The sequence below is a fragment of the Neomonachus schauinslandi genome, chromosome 6 (genome assembly GCF_002201575.2).
Source record: "Neomonachus schauinslandi chromosome 6, ASM220157v2, whole genome shotgun sequence".
Lineage (NCBI taxonomy): Eukaryota > Metazoa > Chordata > Mammalia > Carnivora > Phocidae > Neomonachus > Neomonachus schauinslandi.
The window spans coordinates 118,575,877-118,602,313 of record NC_058408.1 but is presented as its reverse complement, the minus strand read 5'-3'; positions in this window follow the sequence as shown (position 1 = coordinate 118,602,313).

Below are 26,437 nucleotides of genomic sequence, written 5' to 3'. Positions count from 1 at the left end.
ACTTTTGAAAAATGTTTTTCTGTATGTCTAAAAATTTCATAATAAAAAATCCCCGGCAAAAGCTAATGATCTCTGGAGTGTTAGACTCATAGTTACTTACCCTGACGAGTCCTTTTCTGAGGGGAACTTTTGAGGTGCTTTCTTTTCCATACAAGCAGGTGGGCTGTTTGGGAATTAATTACTATTTCTCCACTAGACTGTGAATTCCTCCATTGTAAGAATTATGCCTTATTCATCTTTGTATTCTTGCAACCCACACTAATCCTGACAATGTAAAACAAACACTTTATGAATAAATGCATCAGGTAGACCTAAAGGTTAGAAACCATGGGACTAAAACCCCAGATACAAATGTACCAGCTCAAATTGTTTTCGCAACCAGATAAAACCATTCCAATGTTTTCTTCTCTCTCTAGAATTGATCTTATTTTCTTCTGAAAGTAAATTTGACCTGTTACTCCTGAGCAATTATTACCATGATGAAATTTTTCCTGTGTTGCATGGAACAGCATTATTCAGTGAAATATTAATAGATGTACTTCAGTCAAAGGCCCTCATAGTCAAATAAATAGGGAAATACAGAATTTTAAAAGTGAAAATGATCTACAAAAAACCTAGAGCTAACATAATACTTGCGAGAAACTAGATGCTTTGGAAAAAAGGATGCAATTGAAAACAAGGCATGATGTCTCTTATTCTTTTTTGGGGGGGGTACCTAAAATACATGTTTCAGGTGTGCAATAACGATTCGACATTTGTACACAGAAATAACAAATGTTGGTGAGGAGGTGGAGAAAAAGGAGCCCTTGTATGCCATTGATGGGAATGTAAATTGGTGCAGCCACTGTGGAAAACATATGGCAGTTCCTCAGAAATTAAAAATTGAAATTCCATATGATCTGTTAATTCTACTTCTGGGTATATACCCAAAGAAAACAAAAACACTAATTTGAAAAGATACATGCACCCTTATGTTTATTGCAGTGTTATTACAATAACCAAGATAGGGAAGCAGCCTGAATGTCCATCAGTAGATGAATGGATAAAAAGGATGTGGTATGTTTACACAACAGAATATTACTCAGCCTTAAAAAAAAATCTTGCCATTTGCTACAATATGGACAGACCTAGAGGATATTATACTAAGTGAAATAAGTCAGAAAGACAAATACCGTATGATTTCATTTATATGAGGCATCTAAAAAACAAAGGAACAAAGAAGAAACAGACTCAAATATACAGAACAAACTGGTAGTTGCAAGAAGGGAGAAGGATAAGGGATGGGCAAAATAGGTGAAGGGATTAGGAGATGCAAACTTCCAGTTATAAAGAAGTCACAGGGATGAGAAGTACTTATCTAACAGTTGTGCTCCAAGTACTAGCTGGTGCAATAAGACTGCAAAAGAAAAAGATATACCTATTGGGATGGAAGAAATAAATTTTTGATTGCAGATGACATGATTGGCTGTAAAAAAAATTTTTTTTTAAAGTCTAACGAAGCAACAAAAATCCCTTGGAAATAATTGAGAATAGCAAAGTCACAGGCTATAAGGTAAATGTGCTGAAGTTCATTGCTTTCCTATATACCAGCAATGAACAATTGGAATTCAAATTTTAAAATACCATCTATAATAGCAACAACAAAAAATGAGCTATAAATTCAAAATACGTGTACCTGGGTGGTTCAGTCGGTTAAATGTTTGCTTTCGCCTCAGGTCATGATCCCAGGGTCCTAGGATGGAGTCCCTTGTTGGGCTCCCTGCTTAGCAGGGAACCCGCCCCCCCCCACTTGTGCACTCTTTCTCTCTCTCAAAAATAACCCATTTAACATTTTTAAAAAATGAGCTATAAATTCAAAATATGTAAGATCTGTATGCAGAAAATTAAAAGATTCTGGTGAAAGCAAAGATCTAAATAAATGGTGAGTTATTCTGTATTCATAGATAGCAAGACTCAGTATTGTTAAAATGTCATTTTTGTCCCAACTAGACCTATAGTTTTAATACAATCCCAATCAAAATCCTAGCAATCTATTTTGCAGATAATGAAAAAATCCAAAAGTTATATAGAGGTAAAGATCTTGAATAACCAAGACATTACTTGAAAAGAACAAAGTTGGATGTCTAACACTACACAATTTCAAGATTTACTCTAAAGTTACAGTAATTAAGATGTGGTATTGGTACAAGAATAGGTACAGAGGTCTACGGGCAGAATAGAAAGGCCAGAAATAGACTGATAAAATAGAGGGAGCTGATCTTTGACAAAGGAACAAAGGCAATTCAGTGGAGAAATGGTCTCTCCAGCAAATGGTACTGGAACAATTGGACATCCACATGCAAAAAAATCCAATCTACACACCAACTTTACATCTTTCACAGAAATTAATTCAAAATGGTCCTAGGCCTAACTCTAAAATGCAAAACTGGAAGATAACCTAGGTGAAAATCTATAGGATCTCAGGCTTGGCAAGGAGTATTCAGATACAACACGAAAAGTATGATCCAGGACAGAAAAAATTCAGTTGCATTTCATTAGATTTAAAAACTTTTGTCCTGAACATTGTATGAGAATGAAAGCACAGATTAGGAGAAAATATTTGCAAATGCACATCTGATAAAGAACTTGTAACCAAAATATACAAAGAACTCTTAAAATTCACCAATAGGTAAACAACCCAATGTAAAAATTGACAAAAGAGCTCAGACTCCTGACCAAAGACAATATACAGATGGCATATGAAAAGATGCTCAACATAATTTGTTGGTGGGAATTTCAAATCAAAATGAGATAGGGCTATACATTTATTAAAGTGGCAAAAATACAAAAAAAAAAAAAACCTCTGACTATACCAATTGCTGGGGAGGAGGCAGAGGAAAAATAGCCCTCATTCACTGCTGGGGGAGATGCAAAATGGCACAGCTACTTAGGAATACGTTTTGGCAGTGTTTTACAAAAGTAAACATAGCTTTATCAATCCAGTAATCATGGTCCTGGTTTCAAAATACATATCTACACAAAAACCTGCACATGGGTGTTTATAGCAGATTCCCTCATGATCATTAAAAATTGGAAGCAACCAAGATGCCATTCAATAGGTGAATGTATAAACAGACTGTAATACATCTATGCCATGGAATAGTCAGTTAAAAACAAATGAGCGATCAGGTTACAAAAAAAAAGGACCTCAAATTCATATTTCTTTTTTTATTATGTTAATCAACATACATCATTAGTTTTTGATGTAGCGTTCCATGATTCATTGTTTGCGTATAACACCCAGTCCTCCATTCAATACGTGCCCTCCTTAATACCCATCACTAGGCTAACCCATCCCCCACCCCCTCCCCTCTAGAACCCTCAGTTTGTTTCTCAGAGTCCATGGTTCGTCTCCCCCTCTGATTTCCCCCCCTTCATTCCTCCCCTCCTGCTATCTTCTTCTTTTTCTTTTTTTAACATATAATGTATTATTTCCTTCAGAGGTACAGATCTGTGATTCAACAGTCTTACACAATTCACAGCGCTCACCATAGCACATACCCTCCCCAATGTCCATCACCCAGCCACCCCATCCCTCCCACCCCCCACCACTCCAGCAACCCTCAGTTTGTTTCCTGAGATTAAGAATTCCTCATGTCAGTGAGGTCATATGATACATGTCTTTCTCTGATTGACTTACTTCTCTCCGCATAATACCCTCCAGTTCCATCCACGTCATTGCAAATAGCAAGATTTCATTTCTTTTGATGGCTGCACTTGTATTTCTAAGTGGTAAACAGACTGAAAAGGCTACATACATATGATTCAAGTTATATGACCTTCTGGAAAAGCCCAAACTATAGAGATAATAAAGAGACCATTGGTTATCAGAGGGTGAAGAGGAGGGGAGGAGAAAAAGCCAGGGTATTTTTTTTTTTTTTTTTTTTTACTGTGGTGACACTGCTCTAGCCTGTCGTAATGGTGGACCTCCTATTACAGGTTTGTGAAAACCCATAGAACTTTAGAGCACAAAGGGTGGACCTTGATGTCTACAAATAGAAATCCTTGAGGAAGCAGAGGACCCCAGAAAGGATTGCAGATTATGATGAAAGACTGTGATGAAACAAAGTGAAACCAGCTTTCTGAAAGTCGGGACAGAGAAAGGGCTGACCCTAAGTAATTTGGAAATGGGAGAGTCACGGGAGGGTCAGTTAGAGGCCACGTTTTCTGTAAATCTAGAACTGTCCTAAAAACAAACAAACAAAAAAACAAAAAAAAACCCCTAAAATCCATTAAAAATGGAGGGAAAAGTCAAAGTAGGTTTTACACTACTCAGAGGTGTCTCTGTACTAAGGCAGCGTTCAACAATATTCATGGAAAGAAGTTTGAAATCTGGCTTTCTGCTTTTTCCAGCTCAGTTTAGGATTCACCAAGTTAAGTCTGGAACGTCTGTTTCCCAAATAAGAATGACCCATACGGTGATGACTGAGGAACCTCAAACTTATTTTTATCTTCTGTATTTGTGTCAAGAACTTTCCCCTTGTTCTGGTACTTTCCTCATTTCCATATAAAAAGTGAGTGATGATGTAGCTAAAAATGAAGACGACTAAAACAAGCATTTATAGTAAAGTCTTGCAAGTCTGGCTGGCATACCACCCCCAAGAAGGTGCTTTGTGTGAATTAAAAATAATTAAGGCCAGTACAAAGTTCTGCAAAAGCAAGTCTGAGGATCTCAATAGGGAAAAATTCCCAAAGGGAAGGTTTGTGGCCAAATGGCCAGAAGGTGAGGCCGCTGACCCCATTAGAAAAGTTCGGAGTCTTTACGCTCTCTCTTCACTGTGCCCTTCAACTTGTCTCCCTGCTCGACATGTCCACGATACCTCCTCACCCAGGAAGAACACCACAGTCAGTGGGGACAGACTCAGCCACTTCTCAGTAGGTGTGCACCTCATCAGAGACACCCAACCACCGGCACATTTACCTTGTGAACGTCTTACCAGGGCAGTTGAATGAGCAAATGACTCTGGGGGTGAATGGAAAGTTCCTTTGGTGGGAATAGAATCACCACTACGTTGAGCACAGACTTGACCACATTCTTATTTTCACCCTCTGACAGGATTTGGCTGGTGTGGCACAAATTCTATTGTCATATCAGGTTTAAAAGATGTCGTGGCCCAAGGGAAAGAGTAGCAAAGGAAAAGTCTGCTGAACAGATTTTGCTTTTAGGTAGGCTGCTTAAGAGAGATGACATTTATCCCATACTTACTATGTAAATAAGTACTTCCATCTTCACTGGATGAAGAGTTTTTCATTTGTCATTTCATTTAATTTCACAAGAACTCCATGAGCTACCTTGATGGGCCCATTCAATGGATCCAACTCACCCAGCTAGGAATTGTGGAGGCTGATTTCTAATTCAGGCAGTTGGTCTCCAGAGCCACATTCTTACCTACCATTGTATAGATCTCTCTACAGAGTTTGGGCGTCTGCTCATTGTCAGGGCAAAACAATTGGGATGTAGTCCTGGTTATATGCTATCCCCAACAGGCATAATGTTTTAAGGCTGGTGAGAGATAAAACTATTTTAAAAAAATCAATGCATTCTACTTGATTTTAAGGATTTCACTGCTACTAGAAGAGTCCACTAACAGGTTAAAATGCTATTAGTCATTCAGATGGGCTTTATGATTGTGCCTTGCCAGGAATGTGGTCTTGAAGAATTGTGACTTCCCATTAAACTCGAAAAAAAAAATTCACTTTCAACAAATAAATGTGATTTGGTTGATATAATGTGTCTAACCAGACAAGACTGAAAGATGCAGAAGGTAATATTTTTATCAAGATAATCTCTGAGTGAAGCAGTTTCTTATTGGTAAAGATAAAAATAATCAGTATACACAGAAGGGCCAACTCTTGTAAGATAAATGACTTCAAGGGATGTGATTACTGCTAGGGAGGAACTGGGTGCAAGTAATTAATGGCTGAAGATTAGGAGGAAAGCAGGGCATTATTTAAAGTTGAAGATTGCACTCCAGATGGCGACGGTGCAGATAAGTCAGAATTCAGGGACAAGGGGACATTTTTGAGTGGAGCCATATCCAGTGTAGTTTTTTTCTTTTGCCGTGAGTGCTAGGAAGTGACTTTAAAACTGATGATGGGAGTATGTGCTGGTGCAATCATTTTGACTTTTTTGTTCCTCTTCCTATTCTCTCTTGGACACATCCCAATCAGATTGTCTTAATCCTCTTCTTAGTGTATCAACAGCCTCTGATACAGTTGTTTATTCTCTTAAGACACCTTTACTTCCTGGCTTCTGGCCCACAAGCTCTTTCTTCTCTGAACTCACTGACTGCTCCTTTTCACTCTCCTCCATTGATTCTTCATCTCCCTGACCTTGCCTGAATGCAGAATGAGAGAAATCATGCTAAGCAGTCCTTAGTGGAAAGATGTAACGTGTGTGCGTGCGCATGCTTTCAGGATGTCTCAAAGTTTTAAAATGTTAGATGAAGGTTTTCGTAGCCAAAGGATAGTTGGAAACTGTTCTACGTAGTTTGTCAGCAAGGTGGATAAATTACAGGTGTGTTTGGGGAAGTGGGTTGTCCTGTATCTGAAGAAATGAGCCCAGTGATGCACATCATAATGCAATCTTATGTCAACGGACTCCGTTCTCAGATGTTTTCTGGATCTGTACTCCCAAAATGATCTTATCCAGCTATGTGATTTTCAATATCCTCTATACACCCATGATCCCAGAATTTACATTCAATCCATATATTTAACTAAGCTCCAAATCCTATATTACTTGCCTCACTGGGCTTTCTCATGTCTGTGAGCTAACTCATGTCCAAAATCAAGTTCCTGATTTCCCATAGCCTCCCACCTGATCTTTCCATCAATTTCCCCATTCCAGCAAATAGAGATTTTGTCCTTCCAGTTGTTCAGATACCTTAAAGTCAGCCTTGACTCCTGTCCCTCATCACACTTGACTTCTGAACAACCTTTAAGTCTTTTCATCTCTGCTACATGATACATCCAGAATGTGACCCATTGTCCCCAATTCAGCTGCTCCCAACTCAGTGTGTGTCATCATTTCTCTGCTACAATACAGCAGCCTCCTAACTGCTCTTCCTGCTCCTTCATTGAAATCTAGTTCTAATATAACAACCAGGGCCCAGTCCTGTATTATCTGGGCCCTGTTTCAGCTCTAAACTCCCCTCCCAGACTTCCTCTCTTGCTCATTATGTTCTAGATACATTGGCTCTTTGTTCTGTCTCAACACATCAGCCATTTCTACCCTCAGAGCATTTGCATTTGTTTTTCCTTTTTCCTTCAGTGACTTTTCCCTAGATATCTGCAAGACTTGGCCCCTTACTTACTCATATCTTAATAGAGATGACCCTATTAAAAAAATGGAACTGTCTCTGTCCCCATGCCTCTCTTCCCACTTTATTTTCTTCTTAGCATTTATTACTATCTGACATATTTTAGATTTCCTTGTACATTAGTTGTCTGTCCACTCCTTTTAGAATGGAAGCTCCATGGAAGTTACTGCTTAGCAAACTGTGTGATGACAGGTTGTTCATTCAGCCTTTCTAAGTCTGTTTTCTCATCTATAGAACCTCATCAAGAGCTCATGAGGGTGTTGGGAGGATTGAATGGTGGAATGCATGTAAAGTACTTAGCGCAGTGCCCGGAATGTTGTATGGGCTCAGTTATTAATCATGGTTGCAAATCACTCCCATACCAGCAGGAAACTGTGTCCCAACAACCTGGTGAAACTGACAGAAGGGTCCTAGTGATATAGGTGACTTTCTGTATAAGCTAATTCCATGGGAAGTTTCCAAGTCCTCCTGGAGCTGGATCAGTAGCTTTGTCTCCCTATGTGAGATACTATATGTAAAGACTCTTATAAGAAATTAAATACAACCACATCTGTATTAACCTTTGGGTTAGAGCTGAAGTATGAGCTGTAAAAAGTCCTATTTCCAAACCACCTCCCCTGGTCTTAGGAGCTCCTTGGGTTTGAAGAAACAAAAATTCCAGTTTGAGGTCTGACCTTGTAGGCCAGAGACTTGTCACAGCCAAACCTTTGATGGTTAAAGCTTAGCACATCCTGTTTGGTTAAATGAGTGTATTCAGGTGGTATTGGCTAGAACTTGAGAAGTTTGAATGGAAGGATACAGATGATAGATTTGTTTTGTTTTGTTATTGTTTTAGCAACATAGTTTCCTTTGTTGCAGTAAAGCTCTATTCTGCCGCTCTGGATTCTCCCACTTAGAATCATTTCAGCTTACTTAATTATTTGCTCCTACTGCATTCTTGGCAGGGATGTAGCCCTTCCTTCTGTGCCTTGATCCCTGAGACACATGTAAATGGCCTCTGCAGCAACTCAGACCTTAATCCTTTTCTACCTCCCTGTGGCCTTAAACACTCATAGGAAGAAGCAGGTTCCTGCTAAGTCAGCTGGCCTAAGGAAATGTCTGTTGTCCCATTGGGAAACCAATGAATTCAAACTCCATCAATGTTATTGGAATATCCATGCAGGGATGGGGATATTAGATAATGAGACATGGCAGGACTACCAGGAGGCTTCTAGGGGTGCTGAGCCAGTGGCTGGGCTGCCAGGCATTTCATGCTGTGCCTTTACTTTTGCAATCTCTTCTGCTCTTTCAACTCTTTCCATCCAGTGGAATTTTGCCCATTGTTCATAGCTCAGAGCACTACATCTTTTCTCTCAATCGCCCTTTGATGATCTTCTCGAATTTCATAAAGTTTCATACACTGTGTGTACACCTCTTTTAGAATCCTTATGTGAGAGAGTTCATGTCACTATTATGCCGCTTTTATGCCCTAGAAGCCCCTTGAGGGGAGGAACCACGTCTAACTTATCTTGGCACACATTTCCAACTATTAGAATCCTTATTCATGTATTTACTTCAAGTCACTTGGCCTCACTGGCCTTAGGTGTGGTCTTTAACTTTACGGGGGTTTTCTTCAGGCTGGGCTAGCTGGATTCCCAAGGCATGAGAAGAAATAGCCACTATTTTTGTTTGCTTTTGGTTGCTGAGAAGGTGTGGAGCTGTTTTGTGCTCCTTCTCATTTTTCCTCATCCTGTTCATTCTCTTCATAGGGTTCCAGGGGTGGATAAAGAATCTTGTCACAGAAGCTTGCTTATCAAGTCATCTTGCTTATCTTTTAATTTTCTTTTTCTTTTTTTCTTTTAAATGGAAATTCTTACAACAATTAGGTTGGGTTTTTTTTATTTATTTATTTATTCATGAGAGACAAAGAGAGAGAGAGGCAGAGGGAGAAGCAGGCTCCCAAGGAGCAGGGAGCCCGATGCGGGACTCGATCCCAGGACCCCGGGATCATGACCCGAGCTGAAGGCAGACGCTTAACCATCTGAGCCACCCAGGCACCCCCTAATTTTCTTTTTGAAGATCTTTTCATCTTGAGGGTGAGGGAAGAGATGCCAGCCCCTTAGGTCATGATCTTGAAGATGAAAGCACGATAAAGTACCAATTTTTGAGCCCATTACTTGAAAGTATGCTTAAAACACCTGCTTTGTGTGTGTGTATGTGTGTGGAGGGGGTGTGTGCACCTGGATGACTTCTGACTTGGTTTTGGCTCAGGTCATGATCTCAGGTCGTGAGATTGAGCCCTGCACAGGGCTCCGTGATCAGCCTGGGGTCTGCTTGAGTTTCTCTTTCCCTCTCCTTCTGCCCCTCCCCCAACCATACTTGTGCTCTCTCTGTTTTTCTCTCTCAAATAAATAAAACTCAAAGCAAAACAAAAAGCCACCTGCTGTTGGGCCTGATTGTAATCAAATTCCACACTGTTGGTTTTTCTTGAAAGTTCCAGTTATTTGATTCTAAATCAATATTGCCCATTATATGTGTAGCAGAATAATTCACTGTTGGTCAACTTCTGAACTCAATTTAAAGTGGCACAAAAAATCTGAGGAAGAACAATGTTTTACTCATTTGGTAAGTTTTACAATATAACAGCTATTACACATTTGGGGAGATAAAGATATTGAACAACTGAAGTGTTCTGTTTAAAGTCATACTTTCCAACCTCCACAGTTGTCTTTGACCGCTTTTATGTACAGTCATGCATTTTCTGAGACATTGACAAAAGCATTTATTCCTGCTTTCTTTCTACTTCTGAATCCTGTTTTAAGTATATTGGCATCAAAAATGTAGGAAAAAAGCATTCTCTATGGAGTTTATCTGATACCAGAAATGATGAAAGATAAGTAATGAATGGTATAAAGAACTGTTTTGAATCCATCTTTATTTTTTTTAAAGATTTTATTTATTTATTTGATAAAGACAGAGTGAGAGGGAACACAAGCAGAGGGAGTGGGAGAGGGAGAGGGAGAAGCAGGCTGCCCATGGAGCAGGGAGCCCGACACGGGGCTCGATCCCAGGACTCTGGGACCATGACCTGAGCCGAAGGCAGATGCTTAACGACTGAGCCACCCAGGCGCCACTGAATCCATCTTTAGAAAAACATCTAAAAAGTAAAACACACATGTTCCTATCAATATTTTCCATCCTCTTTACAATACATTTTCTTGTCTATGTAGCCTTTTCTGCCCTTGCCCCATTTCTTTTTATTAACCACCAGATACACTCATGGTCAGAGTTCTGTCTTCTTTTCTTTACATCTAAAACTTAATTTCTTGCTCATTCCATGGTAGCCATTTCAATCTGGCATCAGTTTTAATATGCTCTTGTCATCTGATCACAGATCCTCAGAGATCATTCGATGCAACTGTGTCTTCATTGCAAGAATCTTTCAACATCCTTAAGGTCCATTCTCCTCTTCAGCCTCCCACTTCAAGGGACAAGTCTTTCTACCCGTGGACAGCTCTAGTTTCTCCTAAGTTCTTTATTTCGAGTCCAAATCTTTTTGCCTGTGATTTATCCTCATTGCTCCTAGTCTTGCCATCTGGAGTCACACGGAACCAGTCTAATTCCTCTCCCATAAAGCTTCAGATGTTTGCCATATCAAATCTTCCTTAAATTGTCTCCAGGCTCTGCATCCATAGTGTCTGTAAATTGTTTTTATAACTTGGTTTTGAGGTCCTTTATCCATGCTCATCCTTTTGCCAATGTCCTTCTCAATACATTCCAGGTATTTATCAATCTATTTGAAGCCCCAGGGAATCAGTTCCTTTGATCTGAAGTTTCTTAATCTGCCTTTGGGCTAAGATTACCTTAAATTTCCTATCAATTGTGTCACATTGTAGCTTATAGCAATCTTGTATTCATTAAAGCCACTAGATCTTTTTCGCAAGAACGACTTCTAGATGTGGTTTCCTTATGTTGTGTTTGGGAAATACAATTTTTGAAAAAGAATTGAGGGCTTTTCTTTTTGTTGACCCAGATTCATCATTCCAGGCAATTGAAGTCATTTGGAAATAATTTGGCATACAATGGTAATTTTCAGCCTTTTATTTAAAAAGAATTAACCAAGAAGTTACACTTTTATGTACAAGTGCCTACACCCAAATTTTGACATGAGTCAACAAGAATGTTATTGGTAATTTAAATGAGACATAATATCTCAAAGTTTTGTTTTTTAAAAAATTCCAGTGTAGTTAACATACACTGTTCTGTTAGTTTCAGGTATATAATATAGTGATTCAACAATTCTATAAATTAGTGCTCATCAGAAGTGTACTCTTAATCCCCTCACCTATTTCACCCATCCCCTCATCTATCTCCCCTCTGGTAACCATCAATTTTCTATAATATTATTTCTCATACTGACTTCTTTCACTTAACATTATACCTTCTAGCTCCATTGATGTCATTGCAAATGGCAAGATTTCATTATTTTTTATGGCTGAGTAATAGTCCATTGTGTATTTGTGTACATATATAGATCATATGTATCACTTTATCTCTTATCCATTCATCTATTGGTGGACACTTGGGCTGCTTCCATAATTTGGCTATTGTAAAAAAATGTCATAATCAATGTGGGGGTGCATATATCTTTTCAAGTTAGTATTTTTATATTCTTTGGGTAAATACCCAGTAGTGGAATTACTGGATCATATGGTAATTCTATTTTTAACTTTCTAAGGAAACTCCATGCTGTTTTCCACAATGGTTGCACCAGTTTGCCTTTTGACCCAACAGTGCACAAGTATTCCTTTTTCTTCACATCCTTGTCAACACTTGTGTTTTTGATTTTAGCCATTCTGACAGGAGTGAGGTGATACCTCATTGTGGTTTCTATTTGCATTTCCCTGATGAGTGATGTTGAGCATCTTTTCATGTATTGGTCATCTGGATATCTCCTTTAGAGAAATGTCTGTTCATGTCTTCTGCCTATTTTTTAGTTGGATTGTTTGGGGTTTTTTGGGTTTTGTTTTGTTTTTGTTATTTTTTGTTGTGTAAGTTCTCTATGTATTTTGGATACTACTTTTTTTTGATATCTTTTTATCAGATAAGCCATTATGCAAATATCTTTTTCCATTTCAGTGGGCTGTCTTTTAGTTTTGTTGATTCCTTTGCTGTGCAGAGCTTCTTACTTTGATGTAGTCCTAATATATATTTTTGCTTTTCTTTCCCTTCCCTGAGGAGACCTATCTAAAAAAATATTTCCACAGCTGTTGCCAGAGAATGCCTGTGCTCTCTTCTAAGATTTTTATGGTTTCAGGTCTCACATTTAGGTCCTTAATCCATCTTGAGTTTATTTTTGTGTATGGTGTAAGAAAGTGGTCCAGTTTCACTCTTTTGCATGTAGCGGTCCAGTTTTACCAACACCTTTTGTTGAAGACTGTCTTTTTCCAATTGCATATTCTTGCCTCCTTTGTCAAAGATTCATTGACCATATAATTTTGGGTTTATTTCTGGGGTCTCCATTCTGTTCTGTTTATCTGTGTGTCTATTTTTGTGCCAATACCATTCTGTTTTGATTGCTACAAATTTTGTAGTATATTTTGAAATCTGGGATTTCAACTTTGTTTTTTTTCAAGACTGTTTTGGCTATTCATGTATTTTATTTTTGTAGTTCCATACAGATTTTAGGATTATTTCTTCTAGTTCTGTGAAAAATGCTGTTGGCATTTTGATAGGGATTGCATAAAATCTATAGATGACTTTGGTTAGTAGGGACATTTAACAATATTTGTTTCTCCAGTCCATGAACATGGGATATTGTTCCATTTGGTCAGTTTCTTTCATCAGTGTTTTATATTTTTCAGAGTACAGGTCTTTCACCTCCTTGGTTAACTTTATTCCTTGGTATTTTATTATTTTTGGTATAGTTGTCAATGGGATTGTCTTTATTTCTCCTCTACTTCATTATTAGTGTAGAGATGCAATGGATTTCTGTATGTTGATTTTGTATCCTGTGACTTTATTGAAATAATTTATTCTAGCAGTTTTTTGGTGGCGACTTTAGAGTTTTCTATATATGGTATCATGTCATCTGCAAATAGTGAAAGTTTCATTTTTTCCTTACCAACTTGAATGGCTTTTATTTTTGATGTCTAATTGCTGTGGCTAGGACTTCCAGTATTATGTTGAATAAAAGTGGTGAAAGTGAACATTCTTGTCATGTTTCTGATCTTAGGGGGAAGTCTGTTTTTCCCCATTGATGATGATATTAGCTGTGGGTTTTTCATACACAGCCTTTAGTATGTCGAGGTATATTCCCTCTAATCCTACTTTATTGAGGGTTTTTGTCATGAATGGATGTTGTACTTTGTCAGATGCTTCATCTATTGAAATATTATATGGTTTTTATCCTTTCTTTTGTCGATATGATGTATCATGTTGATTATTTGCAAATATTGAACCACCCTTGCATCCTGGGAGTAAATCCCACTTGATCATGGTGAATGATTCTTTTAATGTATTGTTGGATTCAGTTTGCAAATATTTGGAAGATTTTTGCATCCATGTTCACCTGAGATATTGGCTTATAGTTCTCACTCTCTTTTTTTTTTTTTGTAATGTCTTTATCTGGCATTGGTATCAGGGTAATGCTAGACTTATAGAATGAATTTGGAAACTTTCCTTCCTCTTCTATTGTTTGGTCCTTTCTCTTCTATTGTTTGGTCCTTCCTCTTCTATTGTTTGGAATAGTTTGAGAAGAATAGGTATTAACTCTTCTTTAAATGTTTAATATAATTCTCCTGTGAAGCCTTCTGTTCCTGGATTTTTGTTTGTTGGGAGTTTTATGATTATTGATTCCATTTCATTGCTGGTAATCACTCCGTCCAAATCTTCTATTCATGATTCAGTTTTGGGAGGTTATGTTTCTAGGAATTTGTCCATTTTTTCTAGGTTGTCCAATTTGTTGCCATATCTTTTTTCAAAATATTCTCTTATAATCCTTTGTATTACTGTGGTGTCAGTTATTTCTCCTCTCTCATTTCTCCTTTTGTTAATTCTTTTAAGTAATCTCTACACCAAGCATGGTGCCTGAATTCACAACCCCAAGATTGAGTCACATGCTTTTCTGACTGAGCCAGCAAGGCGCCCCTCTTCTTAATTTGTATGTTGAGTCTAGCTAAAGATTTATCAGTTTTTCTGGATCTTTTCAAAGAACCAGGATCCTGTTTTCATTGATTTTTTGTTCTGTTGGTTTTGTTTGTTGTTTCCTTTTTTAGTTTCTATTTTATTTCTGCACTAATACATTTCCTTCTACTGGTTTTGGGTTTGTTTTGTTTTTTCTAGCTCATTTAAGTATAAGGTTAGGTTGTTTGAGAATTTTCTTGCTACTTGAGGTAGGCTTGTATCATTATAAACTTTCCTCTTAGAACAGCTTTCCCTGTATCTTGAAGATTTTAAGACATTGTGTTTTAATTTTCATTTGTCTCTATGTATTTTTTGATTTCCTCTTTGATTACTTGGTTGACCCATTCATTGTTTAATAGCACGTGATTTAACCTCCATGTATTTGTGTTCTTTCCAGATTTTTTCTTGTGGTTGATTTCTAGTTTCATAGCCTTTTGCTCAGAAAAGATGCATAGTATGACTTCAGTCATTTTGAATTTGTTGAGACTTGATGTGATCTCTTCTGAAGAGTATTCCATGTACACTTGAAAAGAATGTGTATGCTGCTATTTTAGTATGGAATGTTCTGAATGTGTCTGTTAGATCCATCTTCTCCACTGTGTCATTCAAAACCACTGTTTCCTTGTTGATTTTCCAATTGGATGATCTATCCATTGTTGTAAGTGTAAGTGTAAAATTAAATTTTAATAAATATCTTTATTAAATTTATTTAATTTTAAATTTATTATTTTAATATTTTAAATTTATAAAATTTATTTTAATAAACTTTTAAGTAAAAACACTTATTGTTTATTAGTATTTGGGTGTTCCATATTGGGTGCCAAAATATTTACAATTGTTCTTTTTGGATTTTCCCTTTATATATAGTGTCCTTTGTGTATTTTTATACTCTTTTTAAAAAATTTTTATTTTATTTTATTACAGACTTTGTTTTAAAGTCTCTTTTGTTCTATTTAAGTATTGCTACCCTGGCTTTCTTTTCACTACCACTTGCATGATAGATGCTTTTCCATCCCTTTCACTTTCATTTTTTAAAATTTTTTCATTGTTATGTTAATGACCATACAATACATCATTAGCTTTTGATGTAGTGTTCCATGATTCATTATTTGTGCATAACACCCAGTGCTCCATGCAGAACGTGCCCTCTTTAATACACATCACCAGGCTAAGCCATCCTCCCACCCCCCTCCCCTCTAGAACCCTTAGTTTGTTTTTCAGAGTCCATAGTCTCTCATGGTTTGTCTGCCCCTCCGATTCCCCCCCTTCATTCTTCCCCTCCTGCTATCGTCGTCTTCATTTTTTTTTCTTAACATATATTGCATTATTTGTTTCAGAGGTACAGATCTGTGATTCAACAGTCTTGCACAATTTGCAGTGCTCACCATAGCACATACCCTCCCCAATGTCTATCACCCAGCCACCCCATTCCTCCCACCCCACCCCCAACTCCAGCGACCCTCAGTTTGTTTCCTGAGATTAAGAATTCCTCGTATCTGAGGTCATATGATACATGTCTTTCTCTGATTGACTTATTTCGCTCAGCATAACACCCTCCAGTTCCATCCACGTCGTTGCAAATGGCAGGATTTCGGGGTTGTTTTTTGATGGCTGCATAATAGTCCATTGTATATATATATCACATCTTCTTTATCCATTCATCTGTCGATGGACATCTTGGCTCTTTCCACAGTTTGGCTATTGTGGACATTGCTGCTATAAACTTCAGGGTGCACGTACCCCTTCAGATCCCTACATTTGTATCTTTGGGGTAAATAGTAGTGCAATTGCTGGGTCGCATGGTAGCTCTATTTTCAACTTTTTGAGGAACCTCCATACTGTTTTCCAGAGTGATTGCACCAGCTTGCATTCCCACCAACAGTGTAGGAGGGTTCCCCTTTCTCCGCATCCCCGCCAACATCTGTCGTTTCCTGACTTGTTAATTTTAGCCATTCTGACTGGTGTGAGGTGGTATCTCATTGACGTTTTGATTTGGATTTCCCTGATGCCAAGTGATGTTGAGCACTTTTTCATGTGTCTGTGGGCCATTTGGATGTCTTCTTTGGAAAAATGTCTGTTCATGTCTTCTGCCCATTTCTTGATTGGATTCTTTGTTCTTTGGGTGTTGAGTTTGATAAGTTCTTTATAGATTTTGGATACTAGCCCTTTATCTGATATGTCATTTGCAAATATCTTCTCCCATTCTGTCAGTTGTGTTTTGGTTTTGTTCACTGTTTCTTTTGCTGTGCAAAAGCTTTTTATCGTGATGAAGTCCCAATAGTTCATCTTTGCCCTTGCTTCCCTTGCCTTTGGTGATGTTTCTAGGAAGAAGCTGCTGCGGCTGAGGTCGAAGAGGTTGTTGCCTGTGTTCTCCTTTAGGATTTTGATGGACTCCTATCTCACATTGAGGTCTTTCAACCATTTGGAGTCTATTTTTGTGTGTGGTGTAAGGAAATGGTCCAGTTTCATTCTTCTGCACGTAGCTGTCCAATTTTCCCAACACCATTTGTTGAAGAGACTGTCTTTTTTCCACTGGACATTCTTTCCTGCGTTGTCAAAGATGAGTTGACCATAGAGTTGAGGGTCCATTTCTGGGCTCTCTATTCTGTTCCATTGATCTGTGTGTCTGTTTTTGTGCCAGTACCATACTATCTTGATGATGACAGCTTTGTAATAGAGCTGGAAGTCCGGAATTGTGATGCCGCCGGCTTTGCTTTTCTTTTTCAACATTCCTCTGGCTATGCGGGGTCTTTTCTGGTTCCATACAAATTTTAGGATTATTTGTTCCATTTCTTTGAAAAAAGTGGATGGTATTTTGATGGGGATTGCATTGAATGTGTAGATTGCTCTAGATAGCATTGACATCTTCACAATATTCATCTTCACAATATTTGTTCTTCCAAACCATGAGCATGGAACGTTTTTCCATTTCTTTGTGTCTTCCTCAGTTTATTTCATGAGTATTTTATAGTTTTCTGAGTGTAGATTCTTTACCTCTTTGGTTAGATTTATTCTTAGGTATCTTATGGTTTTGGGTGCAATTGTAAATGGGATCGACTCCTTAATTTCTCTTTCTTCTGTCTTGTTGTTGGTGTATAGGAATGCCACTGACTTCTGTGCATTGATTTTATATCCTGCCACTTGACTGAATTCCTGTATGAGTTCTAGCAGTTTTGGGGTGGAGTCTTTTGGGTTTTCCACATAAAGTATCATATCATCTGCAAAGAGTGAGAGTTTGACTACTTCTTTGCCTATTTGGATGCCTTTGATTTCTTTTTGTTGTCTGATTGCTGTGGCTAGGACTTCTAATACTATGTTGAATAGCAGTGGTGATAGTGGACATGCCCGCCATGTTCCTAACCTTAGGGGGAAACCTCAGTTTTTCCCCATTGAGAATGATATTTGCTGTGGATTTTTCATAGATGGCTTTTATGATATTGAGGTATGTACCCTCTATCCCTATACTCTGAAGAGTTTTGATCAGGAAAGGATGCTGTACTTTGTCAAAAGCTTTTTCTGCATCTATTGAGAGGATCATATGATTCTTGTTCTTTCTTTTGTTAATGTATTGTATCATGTTGATTGATTTGCGGATGTTGAACCACCCTTGCAGCCCAGAGATAAATCCCACTTGGTCGTGGTGAATAATCCTTTTAATGTACTGTTGGATCCTATTGGCTAGTATTTTGGTGAGAATTTTTGCATCCATGTTCATCAGGGATATTGGTCTGTAATTCTCCTTTTTGATGGGGTCTTTGTCTGGTTTGGGGATCAAGGTAATGGTGGCCTCATAAAACGAGTTTGGAAGTTTTCCTTCCATTTCTATTTTTTGGAACAGTTTCAGAAGAATAGGTATTAATTCTTCTTGAAATGTTTGGTAGAATTCCCCTGGGAAGCCATCTGGCCCTGGGCTTTTGTTTTTTGGGAGATTTTTGATGACTGCTTCAATTTCCTTAGTGGTTATAGGTCTGTTTAGGTTTTCTGTTTCTTCCTACTTCAGTTTTGGTAGTTGATACATCTCTAGGAATGCATCCATTTCTTCCAGGTTATCTAATTTGCTGGCATAGAGTTGCTCATAATATGTTCTTATAATTGTTTGTATTTCTTTGGTGTTGGTTGTGATCTCTCCTCTTTCTTTCATGATTTTGTTGATTTGGGTCATTTCTCTTTTCTTTTTGATAAGTCTGGCCAGGGGTTTATCAATCTTGTTAATTCTTTCAAAGAACCAGCTCCTGGTTTCATTGATCTGTTCTACTGTTCTTTGGGTTTCTATTTCATTGATTTCTGCTCTGATCTTTATTATTTCTCTTCTCCTGCTGGGTTTAGGCTTTATTTGCCGTTCTTTCTCCAGCTCCCTTAGCTGTAGGGTTAGGTTGTGTACTTGAGACCTTTTTTGTTTCTGGAGAAAGGCTTGTATTGCTATATACTTTCCTCTTAGGACCACCTTTGCTGCATCCCAAAGATTTTGAACAGACGTGTTTTCATTTTCATTGGTTTCCATGAATTTTTTAAATTCTTCTTTAATTTCCTGGTTGACCCATTCATTCTTTAGTAGGATGCTCTTTAGCCTCCATGTATTTGAGTTCTTTCTGACTTTCCTCTTGTGATTGAGTTCTAGTTTCAAAGCATTGTGGTCTGAAAATAGGGAATGATCCCAATTTTTTGGTACCGGTTGAGACCTGATTTATGACCTAGGATGTGATCGATTCTGGAGAATGTTCCATGGGCACTAGAGAAGAATGTGTATTCCGTTGCTTTGGGATGGAATGTTCTGAATATGTCTGTGAAGTCCATTTGGTCCAGTGTGTCATTTAAAGCCTTTATTTCCTTGTTGATCTTTCGCTTAGACGATCGGTCCATTTCAGTGAGGGGGGTGTTAAAGTCCCCCACTATTATTGTATTGTTGTCGATGTGTTTCTTTGCTTTTGTTATTAATTGCCTTATATAATTGGCTGCTCCCATGTTAGGGGCATAGATATTTACAATTGTTAGATCTTCTTGTTGGATAGACCCTTTAAGTAGGATATAGTGTCCTTCCTCATCTCTTATTACAGTCTTTGGTTTAAAATCTAATTTGTCTGATATAAGGATTGCCACCCCAGCTTTCTTTTGGTGTCCATTAGCATGGTAAATGGTTTTCCACCCCCTCACTTTCAATCTGGGGATGTCTTTGGGTTTAAAATGAGTCTCTTGCAGACAGCATATTGATGGGTCTTGTTTTTTAATCCAGTCTGATAGCCTGTGTCTTTTGATTGGGGCATTGAGCCCATTTACATTCAGGGTAACTATTAAAAGATAGAAATTTAGTGCCATTGTATTGCCTGTAAGGTGACTGTTACTGTATATTGTCTGTGTTCCTTTCTGGTCTATGTTGCTTTTAGGCTCTCTCTTTGCTTAGAGGACCCCTTTCAAGATTTCTTGTAGGGCTGGTTTCGTGTTTGCAAATTCCTTTAGTTTTTGTTTGTCCTGGAAGCTTTTTCTCTCTCCTTCTATTTTCAATGACAGCCTAGCTGGATATAGTATTCTTGGCTGCATATTTTTCTCATTTAGTGCTCTGAATATATCCTGCCAGTCCTTTCTGGCCTGCCAGGTCTCTGTGGATAGGTCTGTTGCCAATCTAATGTTTCTACCATTGTAGGTTACAGATCTCTTCTCCCGAGCTGCTTTCAGGATTTTCTCTTTGTCTGAGACTCGTAAGTTTTACTATTAGATGTCGGGGTGTTGACCTAATTTTATTGATTTTGAGAGGGGTTCTCTGTGCTTCCTGGATTTTGATGCCTGTTTCCTTCCCCACGTTAGGGAAGTTCTCTGCTATAATTTGCTCCATTATACCTTCTGCCCCTCTCTCTCTTTCTTCTTCTTCTGGGATCCCAATTATTCTAATGTTGTTTCGTCTTATGGTATCGCTTATCTCTCGAATTCTGCCCTTGTGATCCAGTAGTTGTTTATCTCTCTCTTTCTCAGCTTCTTTATTTTCCATCATTTGGTCTTCTATATCACTGATTCTCTCTTCTGCCTCATTTATCCTAGCAGTTAGCGCCCCCATTTTTGATTGCTCCTCATTAATAGCCTTTTTGATTTCAACTTGGTTAGATTTTAGTTCTTTTATTTCTCCAGAAAGGGTTTCTCTAATAACTTCCATGCTTTTTTCAAGCCCAGCTAGTATCTTTAAAGTGATGATTCTGAACTCTAGATCTGACATCGTACTAATGTCCGTATTGAGTAGGTCCCTGGCAGTCAGTACTACCTCTTGTTCTTTTTGTTGAGGTGATTTTTTCCATCTTGTCATTTTGTCCAGAGGATAATAGATTAATGAGAGAACAAAATGCTAATAGGGTAACAAGGTCCCCAGAAAATATACTCTAAACAAATCAGAAAAGACCTGAAGCTGGGGGAAAACAAAAGGAAAGAAAGAAGAGAAAAAGATAAAGATAAAAACAAACAAAAACAAAAAAAACAAAAAAAACAGAATATGATCAAATATGATGAGGCTGGTGCATAGATCAGTGCCACACACTAGATTTTGGGTGTATTTTGGTCTGTTAGAAGGAAGTGCCTCCCAAAATTTTAAAGAAAGAAAAACTTATGTATGCACAAAAATAAGGGTTGATATGATGAAGAGATGGAATATGGCTGTAAAGATGAAAATTATAAAAAATTGTATAAAAGGAATTGATAAGTTGTTTGAAAAAAGAAAGAAGAGGATTTTTTAAAACAAAAAAGGGAGAGAATGTGATCAGGCAGGATAGTAGAACAAAACCATACACTAGAGATTTAGGGTATATCTTGATCTGTTAGAAGAAACTATCTCAAAATTTTAGAGAGAGAACAACTTATATATATATGCCAAAAATAAGGGTAACTACTATGAAGGGATAGAATATGACTCTAAAAATGAAAAATAAAAATGTTTTTTAAAAAAGGGATTGATAATGTGTTGGTTGAAAAAGGGAAAAAGAAAAATTCAAAAAAAAAAAAAGACAGTTAAAAATTAACTTTGAAAGACTACAGAATCATGGTAAAGAAGCCATGGATTCTATGTGCAATATTCCCCTAGCGCTGGAGTTCTGCCATTCTCATTGATCCGTAAACTTGGTCTTGCTGGCTGTTCTTGCTGATCTTCTGGGGGAGGGGCCTGTTGCCGTGGTTCCCAAATGTCTTTGCTGGAGGCGGAATTGCCCCACCCTTGCCCGCTCCAGGCTAAGGAATCTGCTTGGGTTTGCTCTTGGGAGCTTTTGTTCCCTGCAAGCTTTCCGTCCAGTTTTGGAGGCCAAGAGTGAAAATGGCGGCCTCCCAGTCTCGCCCCGGAGGAGCCGAGAACTCGGGGCCCCGCTCCTCAGTGCGCCCCCAGAGAAAAGCAGTCAGTCACCCCTGTCTCCCCGGTCTCCGGCTGCACTCTGTGCTCACCCGGCCTGTGACTGAGCGTTTCTCTCTCTGGCACCCGACTCGGTATGGAGTCTCCAATCCCAGCAGATCCCGGGGTGCGCTCCCGCGCCGCTCCTCCCGGGGGAGGAAGGGGAGTCTCCCTGGATCTGCCGCTTGTTGGGTCCCTGCTGGAGGAGCAGTGGCCCGACTGTGCCACGGATCACGGTTTATGGCAACCCTGAGCTGAGAGCCCGCACCTCGGCTCCGTCTCTGCAGCTGGCTTCCCCGCTCCAATACCTGGGAGCTCTGCCGCACTCAGGCACCCCCGGTCTTTCTGTGACCCCGAGGGTCCTGAGACCACACTGTCCCGCGAGGGTTCCACCCCCAGCTTAGCCACTCGAGCGACGTCCCTCAGCATAGCCGACTTCTAAAAGTTCTGATTTTGTGCTCCGCAGCTCTATCACTTGCCAAAAGTGGCCGACGGAGGCCCCCTCCCCCGCCGTCTATCCTCCCGAATAGCGCCTCAGATTCACTTCTCCGCACATCCTACCTTCCAGAACGTGGTCACTTTTCTGTTCAGAGAGTTGTTGCTGTTCTTTTCTTCGATCTCCTGTTGAGTTTGTAGGTGTTCAGAATGGTTTGATCCCTATCCAGCTGAATTCCTGAGACCAGACGAAATCCAGGTCTCCTACTCCTCTGCCATCTTGCTCTGGTCCCCCATCCCTTTCACTTTCAATCTACATGTGTCTTCAGGTCTGAAATGAGTCTCTTGTAGGCAGCATATAGATGGGTCTTGCTTTTTTTTTTTTTTAATCCAGTCTGTCCTCCTGTGTCTTTTGATTAGAGCATTTAGTCCATTTACATTCAGAGTAATTATTCATAGGTATGTACTTATTACAATTTTGTTACTTGTTTTGTGGTTGTTTTTGTAGTTATTCTCTGTTCCTTTTTTCTCTTGTGCTGTCTTCTTTCCTTGTTTACTGGCTCTCTTTAGTGATATACCTGGATTCCTTTTCCTTTATTTTTTGCACATCTATTATAGATTTTTGATTTGTGGTTTCCATTAGGCTTGTATATAACATCTTCTGCACATAGCATTCTATGTTAATGATCACTTAAGTATGAACATATTCTGTACTCCACTCTACGTTTTAGGTATATGGTGTCATACTTTACATCAGTAATTCAGATTAATACATACTTATACTTTCCAGAAAATAAGACATTAATTTCAATCTTACTGTGACAAGGCACTACATCTTTAGTTAATATGACAAGGCTGGATACCTTCCTTTGCCCCACCAGCTCACTCTCCACTACTCTCTACCTTGATTCATGCTCAGGTAGGGTGACCTATATGACTCCACCAAGGGTACTTTGACCTTTGGCTTCTGGTTAGGCTCAGGGGTTGGGGATTATCAACAGGCAAGTGGTGGTACGTGGAGATCTTGCACTCTCTCTAATGGGTCCCCAAATCACAGTTGTATTTCTATACTAAAGGTCACAGGTCTCTCTCTCTCTCGCCCTCCAAGTTGGAGTAATAGCTCCTTCCCTAAACCCTTCAAGTTTCTTACTACCACTTGTCCTGGAGCACTACCCCATCTCTCCTGAATTTCCCTTAAACTTGCCCACAAAATTTGTACAAGTCTCTTCATTAAATTGTCCTGCATTATTCCCTTGATTATGCCATCTTTTTCCTGCCTGAGTGGCATGGCAGTCTATCAGAATTGCAGATTTTTAGAGGTTGAAGGTAACTTTCATGAGACACAGCTACTGTGCAGATTCTTTACAACTGGCATGCTTCTACCAACATTTGTCATGAGATGACTCGGGTCTTCCAGGTTTTTTCTGAAAACTGTTAGAAACTCTTCATGCACTAGCAAGTTCCAACTTCATTTGGCCTTCACTTGGCAAGTACTTAGCTGTAAATACTGATGCCTCATCAGCACTTGAATCACCTATCATTAGTCAGCTGGAAAGTGCTCATCCAGCTAATCCTCAGGATGTGCTTTTATGAAATTAAAAGAAAAATGTGCCTAGACTTGCAGACCCCTGGGAAAAGGAAATTGACCCCAGAGGTCCATGGATGCTATCTGAGTCCATCTGAGCTACTATAACAAAACACCACAGCCTGGGGGGCATATAAACAAGAGAATTTATTTCTCATAGTTCTGGAGGCTGGAAGCCTGAGATTAGAGTGCCAGCATGATTGAGTGAGAGCTCTCAGGTTTCAGACTTCTCCTTATATCCCTATGAAAGGGACACCCATCCCTTTCATAAGGGTTCTATCCTCATGATATAAACACCTCTAAAAGTCCTCACCTACTAATACCATTATCTTTGGGAGTTAGGATTTTAACATATGAATTTGGGGGCAACTCAACCATTCAGCAGATGCCCAGTTTAAGAAACACTGGCAGAGAGTAAGCACATGAGCTTTGAAAACTTGTCAATGATCAAATCTTAACTCTGTCAGTTTTAACAATGTTAAACTCTGGTAACTTGCTTAATGTTTCCAAATCTGTTTCCTTATCTGTGAAAATGAGATAATAGTATCCACTGCACTTTTTTGGTTGATTAAATAAGATTTTGTATTAAAAATCTCCACATAGCCTGTCATTTTAAAGCACTCAACAAATCTTTATTAAAAACAAGAATATTTCTATAGTAAGATAGGGTAACCACCCATTCACATGTCAAAACCAGACACTGATCTTCAGTTTCTTCATTAACAAAAAAGAGCTAGAGAAGGGGTGGAATGAGGTTATGGCACTGGTTACCCAATTTTACAAATGGCTCCCTTAGAAGGGACCCAAAGACCCATGAACCACCAATCTGACTTGCTCCCAGTCTCCAGTAGAAAAATAACTTAGTGGATTTATAAAAAGAACTGGAAAGTCTGACCATTAAAGAACAAGTGATCAGTAATATTTTTAAAACTTGTAATAGTCTGCCTGTTGATAATCCCCACCCCCTGAACCTAACCAGATCTCTTCACTAATGCAATAAGAGCAATAATTAAAAGTCCTATCCAACTCAATACACAATGATTTATGATGAGCTAAAAATGTTAACTCTCCCTAAAAATTTTGGGAGTTTTAAAGTTGTCACTGACAAAATTACCAAGCAGGTAGTGGAGTGTTCAATAGAAGGCTCAGTAAATCTTAATAATGCTCAATTTTAGTTTAAAAATGTCCAAGTTATAAGCCAAGTTTTACTAAACTTAATTTGTTACTAGTAAGCTGTATGGATATGCCCTCATTCTCAAGTAAGGACTCGAATTTTCAGTAAGCTTGTTGCTGATGCAGGGAGATTCTTTTGGCACATTACTGGGTTATGAACTAAGCTTTGGGCTTGGTTGTTCTAAGGTAGTGGTCTACACTAACACTGAATTTACTTAAGGCATTTTATTCCATCCTATTCAGGGTAGCCCCCCTATGGTAGTTTCCTGAGGCTGCCATAACAAAGTACCACAAACTACGTGGCTTAAAATAACAGAAATTTTAGAGGCTAGAAGTCCAAATTCAAGTTGTCAGCAGCATTGATTCCTACTGAGGGTTATGAAGGAGAATCTGGTCCATGCCTCTCCTAGCTTCTGAGGTTTGCTAGGTACCCTTATTACTCTGTGGCTTGTAGATGACTCACTCTAACCCTCCACCTTCACGTGGCTTTCTCCCTATGTGTCTTCACATCATTTTCCTTCTGTGTATGTGTGTCCAGATTTATTTTTTATAAGTACTCCTGCCATTTTGGATTAAGGCCCATCTTAGTGATCTCATCCTAACTTGATTACCTCTGTAAAGACCTTATTTACAAATAATGTTATATTCTGAGTTACAGGGCATTAAGATGCCAGCGTTGTTTTTTTGTTTTGTTTTGTTTTTGTTTTTTTAGGGACACAATTAAATCTGTAACACCTCCAAATACTTTTTTGGGAAAGAGGAACAGATTTGGGGGGGCTCGCTTAACATATAACTTGCTTTAGACAATTTCCTTGAGACATGGAAGAAATATTTATGTAAATCAAGGGTTGAGCTCTAAAATTGGGTATAGAGTAGGGTACATTTGCCCACATAAAATTGGATTCTGCCTTAGAATCCTCTCTAAACTTCAGAGGAGGTCACCATGAGAAGATAGATTCCAGGGAGTCCCTCAAAGAGAAGGCTCTCTCAGAGAGACTCCTGCTGGTTGTGGACAGTGGACTGTGGATGTGGCAGCCATCAAGAATACATGGGGTGGGACTCCAGCTACTGGGAGCCTAACTGACCAATGATGAGCAGCTTCTGAGTTCATCATAGCTCTTTCTCCTTGTTTCCTAGGGGTGGTTCCTGGCCCACCACTAATTCCTGGGGGATATAGGCCTCATTTGCTGGCTGGATTTTAGCGTGGTTCTCTCCAATGGCCTTGCCAAAATTTTCTTAGATGTATAGTAATCTACAATATGTCCACTCAATTTCCTTCCCTCTCTCCTTTCGTTGGGGTCAAACTTGTATTGTGGTTTGATGCTTCTCACAGTCACTTTTGGCTCCTTTCCATTTTCTCTCCTA